The 10538-nt window shown below is 38.9% G+C and overlaps 1 long non-coding RNA gene across 1 annotated transcript in view; it reads right to left on the reverse strand.

The window, feature by feature from the left end:
- Positions 1–212: 212 nt before the first annotated feature.
- LOC138150516 (uncharacterized) overlaps positions 213–10538 on the reverse strand; it is a 48991-nt gene continuing 38665 nt past the window's right edge. Inside the window, exon 3 of the long non-coding RNA XR_011165579.1 lies at positions 213–702. This is a non-coding gene — a long non-coding RNA (uncharacterized lncRNA). The remainder of the gene's footprint in view (positions 703–10538) is intronic.

A 10538-nucleotide genomic window follows, 5' to 3' on the forward strand; every position in this document is an offset into this window, starting at 1 on the left:
CATATGTCTTTGAGGGGATTCTTGTTCAAGTACATGTTGGTCTGGATAATCCCTGAGTTCCCTTCCGACTCTGAGATATTGTAATATCGAAAGACAGTTTGTAGGAGAGCATGTTGTTTGTCTTCCATGGCATTCAATTCCAGAATAAGTAATGTAAGTTATTAACATTTTGGCCATTTACAATCCACAAAGTAATTTATAATTAGGGTTTATTCTCTTCTAAAACATCTATCAAATCACTTTGCAAGTGGTCTAAGCCCCTTTAATTTCTAGTGTTTGACCATTTGGCTTCGGAAAAATAGAAATCCTCTAAGACCTTTCCACTAGATCCTTGGTGTCTCAAGGTTGGTTGTGACACTTCACAGACTTTATTGCTGAAGATGACAATTTGGTCCACAATCTGGAGAATGATGAAAAGACCTTGGTGTCACAGGGATGGGTGCCTATCCCTGCATGACTGGGCAGTTGCTGAGGATTGAGTCTTGGCCATTTTTATGGTTCAGTACCATAAAGCAATTAACAGTGAATGACTGAGCTTTCCCAACCTTTGCTAAAAACGGTGGCTGTTTATCATTGTGTCAGACTGTTGGCAGATTCAAGAAATCTAAATTTAACAGGTGGCTGGTTCTTCCATGCCCGACTGAAACCAATGGATCTTCAGGATGCCGACTCCCAGACAGCTAGCAGGACCAATGGCATGTGCTGTTAGAAAGAAAGTGAATCAATGAGACTGACGTCAGAGTTCATCATGTGTAAGGCCTTTTACACCACTGCTACCTAATGACTTTTTCAATTGGTTTCAGCAGCCCAGCTTTCGATTACTGATTCCAATTTTATCCATAGTGGCAGAAAAAAGGGTGGAGGAATATTTTTTAAAATAAAAATAAATGAAACACCCACCCAACTCCATTTACATCATTGCCTGCCATTTCAGATTGTAAAATATACAGTAAAAGTTAAAGCTTTAATCCATCTGGGTCTGTTGATCTGTTTCTTCATGGAGACATCAGCTTTAAGTAACAGATGCCATCCTATATGATATTGTCAGACTTGGTCTTAAGATAGTCTTTAACATCTGGCAGTAGTAGAAAGGATCTTAATTATCTGTCGTGGTCAAATTACATAATCAGGGATAGAGGAGGAGGACAGTAGCAGGCCCCCACCCAGGGTAGATGGGAGGGTTTGGTCACTCAGCACCACTCTACTTCACAAGGAAAAGTCAGCTAGATATTGGTGGGACCAGGAGATAGTCTTTCTCTATCAATTCCTATGTAGCCCTGCTAGGGCACTGCAATTCCTAATTACCCATTTGTAGTCTACTGATGACCCCTCCCCAGGACATCTAAGTCCAATGGTCTGCTTTATGTAAAACCTTTCTTCCTGAACTACATGGATGGCTGTACTCTTTGGTTTACAGGTGCCACCTACATTGGGAGTGTTCCCACAAATGGAATTTGAGAATTTTTAATCATCCTTCTGGGCTTATTCTCCTTTCACCTAGAAGACATGGAGGGAGTGGACAGAAGTGGAGGAAAAGAAAGGGGAAAACAATACCAAAAGCTCCAGGTGTACCCCAGAGTGTGACCTCCACATTTGTTCTTATTCCTCTGTGTTGTGGTATAAAGAGTTGTAAATAATATAAAATAAAAATTGAACAGATCATAGTAATAAATTTTAATAGCTCTTGTTTTTATATCTCCTCTATTGTCATAGAATGAATATAAAATGTATGAACATGTGTCCTGTACTACGCTGAAAACATTTGCTGATAGTTTGATATGGGATTTGAGCATAGAGAGAAACAGAGACAGAGAAACAGACAAAATGACAAAGACACAGAAAGACAAAGAATTAGAATTTTAGGAGAGATTTGGGCCAGTGAAAGGGGATGGTGCTTATCTATTGAAACATTTGCAATTAGCAAAATAGTAATGTAATCTATCCAAACCCTGTGTGTGTGTGTGTGTGTGTGTGTGTGTGTGTGTGTGTGTTTAGAGGGAAGGGTGTCCAAACTGTGATGTTGTTGTCTGTCATGACATTTCAGTGTAGGTTATACACTGAAGTTTCTGTATTGGAAATTATTGGTTTACTTTTCCCTTTCATCTTGTCATTTGTGAATTTTTTCAGTCTACCACTTTAGATCTGAAGTCAAAAGAACTTCATGTAAATGTAATTTTTACTTCTATCTATACCAGGTTACCTTTCTGGTCCACAGTTTGCTCATCTATAAAATGAGGGGGCTGGACTAAATAATTTCTAAGCATTGTTTCCACTTCTATAGACTTCTCTATTCTTAACTGTAACCTTCCCCACCCCCAATTCCTCTCCATCTCTGGGGAGTGTCAAAGCCAGTTAATGAATCCATATCCCCATATGGCTCCAAATTGGTTTTTTTTTCATTGCCCTCAGATTTGGAGAGGACCTCAGGGGTCAAGTTGTTCAACTCATAGATAATCAGGAAAGCTCTCTATGACATCTCAAACAGATGTTCATCTAGCCTCATCTTGAAGACCTACAGTGATAGGAAACTCAACACTTCTGAAAGAGGCTATTCTGTTCTTAGACATAAGTATTAGGATATCTCCCTTATATTGAACTTAGTTCTATTTCTTTCTACCTTTGACTCATGCTTATATATGAGCCAAACAGAAGAGTTTCAATTCCCCTTCCTTATGAAAGTGCTTCCAGTGCATGAAAACAATTAACATTACAATGTCACCTCAAATCTATTCTCATGTAATACAAATTCCTTCCTATAACCACTCCTTCCAGTCCCTTCAAACCTGTGCACTCACTCAAATGTCATATTCCAAGCATTAAACAGCTGACTGTACAACCAAAAAAACCTTTGACTTTCCAACCCTGAATTAAATATTTTCCTTTTTAAAATTTTTATTTATTTATTTTTAGTTTTCAACATTCATTTCCATAAGATTTTAAGTTACATTTTTACCATCTTTTCCCTACCTCCACCCCCAAATAGCAAGCCTACTGAATAACCCTTCCCCCAATCTGTACTCTCATATCCTCCCCATCACCCCCATAACTTTTTAGGTGGTCAAGATGGATTTCTCTACCCCAGTACATGTATATCTTATTTCCCATTTGCATGGGTAAAAACAAACAAACAAACAAACAAACCTTTTTTTAACATTTGTTTTTAAAACTTTGAGGTCCAGATTTTTTCCCTTCTTCCCTCTTCACTTGCACCCACTGGCAAGATACACAATTCAATATAGGTTGTACATGTATAGTTACCCAAATCATTTCCATATTAGTTATATTATGAAAGACTAACTATGTTTCTCTCCGTCCTATCCCGCCCCCCACTTATTCTATTTTCTCCTTTGACCCTGTCCCTTTTCAAAAATGTTTGCTTCTAACTACCCTCTACCCCAATTTTCCCTCCCTTCTATCATCTGCCCTCCTATCCCTATACCCTTATTTTTCTGTAGAGTAAGATATCCAATTGAGTGTGTATTTTATTCTCTCCTTAAGCCAAATTCAATGAGAATCAGGTTGTCCCATTCCCTTTCACATTCCTGCTCTTGCCCTCCATTATAACAGTTTTCTCTTACCTCTTTTATATGAGATTATTTACCCTAATCTATGTCTCCCTTTCTCCTTCACCTAATTAATTCCTCTGTCACCTCTTAATTTTATTTTTTATATATCTTTCCTTCATTTTCAACTCATCCTGTGCCCTCTGTCTATGTATACATGAACATACAAATACCTATACTCACATATTATATACACATATACCATCCTACACATGCATATGTATGTATGTATGTATCCATATATGTGTGTGTACACATATACATATAAATTCCCTTCAACTATCCTCATCCTGAAAAAAGTCTTATGAGTTTCCATTATCGTTTTTCCATGTAGGAATGTAAATAGTTAAACTTTAATAGGTTCCATATGATTTTTTTCCTGTTTACCTTATCATGTTTCTCTTGCTTCTTGTATTTGAAAATCAAATTTTCTGTTCAGCTCTGGTGTTTTCATCAAGATTGCTTGAAAATCCTCTATTTGATTGAATGACCATATTTTACCTTTTAGCATTATACTCAATTTTGCTGGGTACAGGTGATTCTTGGTTTTAATCCTAGCCCCTTTGACCTCTGTAATATCATATCCCAAACCCTTCAATTTCTTAATGTAGAAGCCACTATGTCTTGTGTTATCCTGATTGTGCTTCTGAAATACTCAAATTACTTCTTCCTGACTGCTTGCAATATTTTCTCCTTGAACTGGAAACTATGGAATTTGGCTATAATATTACTAGGAGTTTTCTTTTTGGTTTTATTTTTTTCCAAGAGGCGATTGGTGAATTCTTACTATTTCTATTTTGGCCTCTGGTTCAAGAATAGCGGGGCAGTTTTGCTTGATAATTACTTGAAAGATGGTGTCTAGGTTATTTTTCTGATCATGGCTTTCAGGTAGTCCAATAATTTTTAAATTATCTCTCCTGGATCTATTTTTCAGGTCAGTGGTTTTCCCAGTGAGATGTTTCACATTGCCTTCTATTTTTTCATTTGTTTGGATCTGTTTTATACTATCTTGATTTGCCAGAAAGTCATTAGCTTTCAATTGCTCCAATATAAGTTTGAAGGAGTTATTCTCTTCAATGAATTTTTGCTATTCCTTTTCCATCTGGCAAATTTGGCTTTTTTTATTTTTAGAGGGCAATTGGGGTTAAGAGACTTGCCCAAGGTCACATGGCTAGTTTTTGTGTTGTGTCTGAAGTCGAATTTGAACTCAGGTTCTCCTGACTCCAGGGCCGGAGCTCTATTCACCGTGCCACTTAGCCACCCCACAAATTTGGCTTTTTAAGGCATTCTTCACCTCATTGGCTTTTTGAACCTCTTTTGCCATTTGAGTTAGTCTATTTTTTTAAGATGTTTTTTTCATCATTGTATTTTCACATCTCCTTTCGTAGGCTATTAACTCATTTTTCATGCTTTTCTTGCATTATTCTCATTTCTCTTCCCAATTTTTCCTCCACTTTTCTTACTTGATTTTCAAAATCCTTCTTGAGCTCCTCCATGGCCTGTAAGCAGTTCATATTTTTCTTCTGCTCCATGCCTTGATCGTTTTTGTCCCCAAAAAAGGATTGTATGTTCTATTTGTGCTTCCTCTGCTTACTCGTATTGACAGCCAATTTACTTGACTTTTGAGCTCCTTGCTGCAGTAGAACTCTGCTTCCAGAATGGAGAAATCTTTGTCCCAAATTGTTAGGCTTTTCGCAGCTGGCACAGCTATTAGGAGTGTGCCCTCTCTACGACCCTCACAAGCTCTGGCTCATGGCCACACATCCCAGGACCACCGCCCAAGACCATGATCTAGATCCAGGCAGGTTAAAGCAAGAGCAATTGCCCTCTGAATAGTCCCTTTGTCCCCCTGTGATCTTCAGGCAAGGATATCTGGAGGCAGTTATGTGCCTGGGCTGCACAGCCATGGTACCTCTGCCACTTCTCATTCCAGGGGCAGGGGCCAGACAGCATTCTTCTGTCCACCCCTGTTACAACAGAGTTCCACACTGACCTTTTACTTTGGCTTTGGTGTTTATGGGTTGAGAAGTCTGGAAACCACAACAGCTGCTGGGGATTCACTACCCTGAAGTCTGATCTGGTTTGTGTGGGCAGCCCTGTGGCTTTAACCATGGCTCATGGGGCACTGCACTTGTCTCCCAGCACACTGCAGTGATAGAACTTTCCTGTTGGCCTACCAGGCTGCCTTCAGAGGGAGATTTGTTTCTCTCTGTCTCTGTGTGGGTTCTATAGCTCTAAAGTTTGTTTAGAGTCATATTTTACATGTATTGGAAGTGGTGGGAACCGGAGCCCACACCAAGTTTGTGCTTCTACTCCTCTATCTTGGCTCCCTATCTGAACTGCATATTTTCTACATTGTCCAGCTCTTTATCTTTGACCTTGCACCATTTAGCTTCAACAGGGCTACTGCTGGACCACACCAATCCACCCTCCCCCAAATTCTAATCAATAACTTTCCCCATCAGCTGCTCCCTTATTGGTGAGAGATGCAGAGAGAATCATTTATGCCCTCCCCAACTAAACTGCAACACCTGTGTGCCTCTGCCTCTCAAATGTCAGAAGCTTCCCAATACCTTCAGACACCCTCCCTATACAGGGTTTCAGGGAAGAAAGGAAAGAGGTCTTATTTTCAACTATCCTCATCAAAGCTGCATTTACCCAGCTGGCAATCTTTGTCCTGGCTTCCTTATCTCTTCTGTCATCCAGTCCTGAGACCTACAGGTATAAGCCCCAGTCATTCTAGCAGAACCCAATGAGCTTTGGCTCCCTCATTCCAATATGTTTCTGTAATCCAACAAGTGACCTACCCAGTATCACATAGGTAAAAAGCGAGAATAGTCGAGATTTTAGTCCAGTTTCTCTGTCGTCAAATGCAATGCCTTTGCTACTACATCACATGACCTTGTTGGAGGACAAGGGTTAAAGGGAAACTGAAGAAAAGTATAAGGTAATGGTGCACCATCCCAGTGTTTATGATGGGAAGTATTAACCCTCTTCCTACCCTGTTGGACTTGGTATGATAGTAAGGGTCATGGATTTGGAATAAGAAAAACTTAGTACAAATCCTAAATCTGTCACTGATTTGTATGTGACTTTGGGGAAGTTCCTTACCTCTTCTGAACCTCAGTATCCTCCTTTCTAAAATCATAGGGTTGAACTGGATGATTTTTTGTATCTTTTCCAGCTCTAATCCTATGGCTCCTCTAAACTATTTACAATGTGAGCTTTGAAGCAAAAGGATAAAAAAGAGAGAAACTTGGCAAAGGTAATTCCATTGAACCTACCCCTTGTCACTCCTCCTTCCCCCAAGTTGACTGTGCCAAGCCAAGTGCCAACTGGAAAGCTCCCAATTAATTTGGTCCACCAAACACAGAGGAACTTTCTGGCCTGATTTCTTCTTCTACTACTGCTGTGAAGTCGGCTGTGTTGCCTGTACAAATACACCCCATGGTCCTTTGCATTGCCAATGTGAACAGATGTGCATTTAGCACAACTTCCTTTAGCCAAACCACAGCCAGGGAAATCAGGGAGTCTCAAGACTGAAGCCTTGAATCTCAGAGTTGAAAGTGAATTTAGAAGCCATGTGTCCTAAACTTCTACCCTCTGCAGAAATCTCCTCTGTACTTTACCCTTTAGGTGGTCATTTAGCATCTGCACAAAGACTTCCAGTAACGAGGGCTTTGTTACTTTACTGAAACTCTTAATTCATTATTGTATAGTTGAAATAATTAGGAAGGTCTGCCTTATATTGAGTATAAGTCTACCTTTCTATAAGTTCTGCTAACTAGTTCTAATTCTGCACTCTGAAGTAATAAAGAATAAATGTTTTCCCTTGAAAACAGGTGAATATGTATATGTGCATTCATACATGCACATATGTATATATGTATGACAACACCTACCTATATACATTATTTTCATATTTGTATTTATATGTGGAATGGGTATTGCTTTATTAAATAGGTGCACATCTCTTTCATATATGAATTTGTGTTATCATCTAAGAAGTCCTTGGAAGTATATCATATATATCTATATGTATATATATAGATATATATGTCATATATTTTCTTATATGATTGATTGCCTGAGTTCGTATACTTCCCTACTTTCCATTCATTGGCACCAACTAGCAGCATGACTTTAATTAGTAATTTTTCTATGTCTTTATTAGGGAATGATAAATACCACATTTTTAAGTTCAAATCCAGCCTCAGATACTTAATAGCTGTGTGATCTTGGGCAAGTAACTTAACTTCTGTTTTTCTCAGTCTCTTCATCTATAAAATAGCACCTACCTTCTAAGGTTGTTTTGAGTATCAGATAACAATTGTAAAGCACTTCACACACTCACTTGCACATAGCAGGGGCTATATAAATGTTAGTCATTATTTTTGATATTATAATTATTATTATTACTATGATGCCATTTACTGAGGCAGAAAGAAACAACAGTTGACACATACACAAATATGACTTTGTGAGACAAGTAGACTTTGGAATATAAGCCACTTCCCATGGTATAATAGTAATGATATTTGAAGATCCCTTTGTATTGCTAAGCTAACAGGTACTTAGCACCTAGTTAGAAATTAAGCCTCTGTTAAAGAAACAGAAGATATGAACCTCTGTTCCTGATGTAACAGGAAGGGGCTGAACAGGGAGGAGCTATGCCGTATTTAAGGAAGAGCACAAGCTGGGCCATCAAAATTTCCTGGGGTAAGCATTGTGGAGGCAGGGCAGCTGCTGCTGGACTGAAGAGTGAACTGAGAATTGAGAACAACTGAGAAGAGGACTCTTGTGGTGCCAGAGTCAAGAAGGAGAAAACTTGTGCTATGCCAGAACTCTGTTTGTCTGCCCTGCTTGTGTTGATGTTTGTTTGTGATGCTTTGTACAGAAGTCCTGGGACCTTACTGGAAGCCCTGAAAGAGGATTTTCTGGTTGTCTGTTTACAGAAGTCCTGAAAGAGGGATTTGGAGGTCCTGGGACTTTACTAATGATTTCTCCTGACCTCTTGGACCTTCTTTGTGAGTCTGTGTTGATTTCTATGTTGATGATTTGTGTTGAGTTCTCATACCTTGTTGGTGGCTCTGAGTTGATTACACAGGCAGATAGTGAATTGATGATGGTGCCAGCAATGTGAATGAATGTTATTGTGGCTCTGTCAAGGTTTGTTCTCCCAGAAACAGGAATTGTGAAGGACTTGAGATGGACTGGATACTGTGAACTTCAGTATGGAACAGGAACTGGACAACAGGTTACAGAAGGAACTGGGAGCTGCCTGCCTTTGAACCCAGGCGGCAGTTGGAGCAGGGACCATGGAAGAGGGACAATGGAAGCTGAGAGCCAGCCTTGAGTCAATCTAAAAGAAGACTTTACTTAGATACCATGTACTGACTGAGAAGATTATGATTTACTGTGACCTAGGGGTGGAGAACTTTGAATTTTGTACTTTGCAATTGAATTAAGGACTTTGTAATTGACTAAATGATTGTGTTTTGCTTAAAATTATGTGACCACTCTGGTGAAAACTATGTGGCCATTTTAGTGATAAGTTGTTAAGTTGTGAACATTGTGAATGAATGTACTTTTCTTTCTGTGAATGTTTTGCTTTGCTCTGTTATTGAATAAATAGAGAGTTCACTATACTGTATAATCAGAATCTTGAAGCTGTTCACAACAGCAGTCTTTCAGAAAGCTGCCCATGCATGGCTTTACACATAGGTTTTTAGAGTACAGTAAAAGGACATAGATAAGGATCTCCATAAACTAGTGCTCAGTCATTGGCCTTGGGGCATTTTGTCATGCTTTAGGAGAGGGAAGAGGAGGTTTTCTAATTTGCTAGCCTAGTATTCCCCTCAGGGATCTGAGACTCTATCTTCTCTTTGTTCTTGTGCAAGTGGATAAAGGGATTCATAACATAGGGATTTTATTTGATTGTCCATTCAACACTAAAATTGTAATAATTATGGGGACACAGGGCGGCCAGGTAGCACAGCAAGTAAGGGCACTGGCCCCAGAGTCAGGATGACCTGCTTTAAAAAAATAATTATGGGGATAGGAAAATACAGTGACCCACTTGCCACTACAACTCAATGATCTGATTCTGATTGACAGACTATCCAGTCAATAATAGCAAAACACAGAAATTCTAGAGAATGTCAGAAATCTCATAAAGTCATACAATTTTGGGAGTGAAAACTTGTCACATAGAAGATATTTAATAAATAGTAGTGAATGACTAATTGATGAGTCCTATTCAATACAACTTATATGTGAAAAAAGATTCCCTTGAAGCAATGAACCAAAAATTGGAAGGGAAAGGGGCCTGGAAAGTGCCATATCATAAAACACTAATCAGCAAAATGATGAGCTAACTTAAAAAGTAGAAGAGGCAATCATTGAAGGACAGCTGTGAAGCAATGGAAATAGTGCAGGGTCTAGAGTCAGAAAGATTCATTTTCCTGAGTTCAAATCTAACCTCAGACATTTATTATCTGTGTGACCCTGGGCAAGTCACTTAAGACTGTTTGCTTCAGTTCTTCATCTGTAACATGAGCTGGAGAAGGAAATGGAAAACCACTAAAGTATCTCTGCCAAGAAAATTGCAAATGGGGTCATAGGGAGTTAGAAATGACTGAAAAATGAGTGACCAACAAAATCATTAGAATAGATTGGGTGCCCTAAAATGAGTTGCAAATACCTAGTAGCCTAGTGCTTGGTAAACTCAAAGACCCCAAGCACTAGGGTACACATTAAGTATTCTATAATAACTGTTGGGAAAACTGGAAAACATTCTGATGAAACCAGGTTTGAACCAACATCTTCCACCATTTACCAAGATAAGCTCTAAGTGATTGTGTGACTTAGGTATAAAAGTATATCTATCTATCTATACACATGTGCATGCATATGCTTATAGATAGATATAGATAGATAGATAGATAGATAGATAGATAGATAGATAGATAGATA

The sequence above is a fragment of the Petaurus breviceps genome, unplaced genomic scaffold (assembly GCF_028583685.1).
Source record: "Petaurus breviceps papuanus isolate PSGF00001 unplaced genomic scaffold, PetGlider_PUasm1.0 90879, whole genome shotgun sequence".
NCBI classification, from domain to species: domain Eukaryota; kingdom Metazoa; phylum Chordata; class Mammalia; order Diprotodontia; family Petauridae; genus Petaurus; species Petaurus breviceps.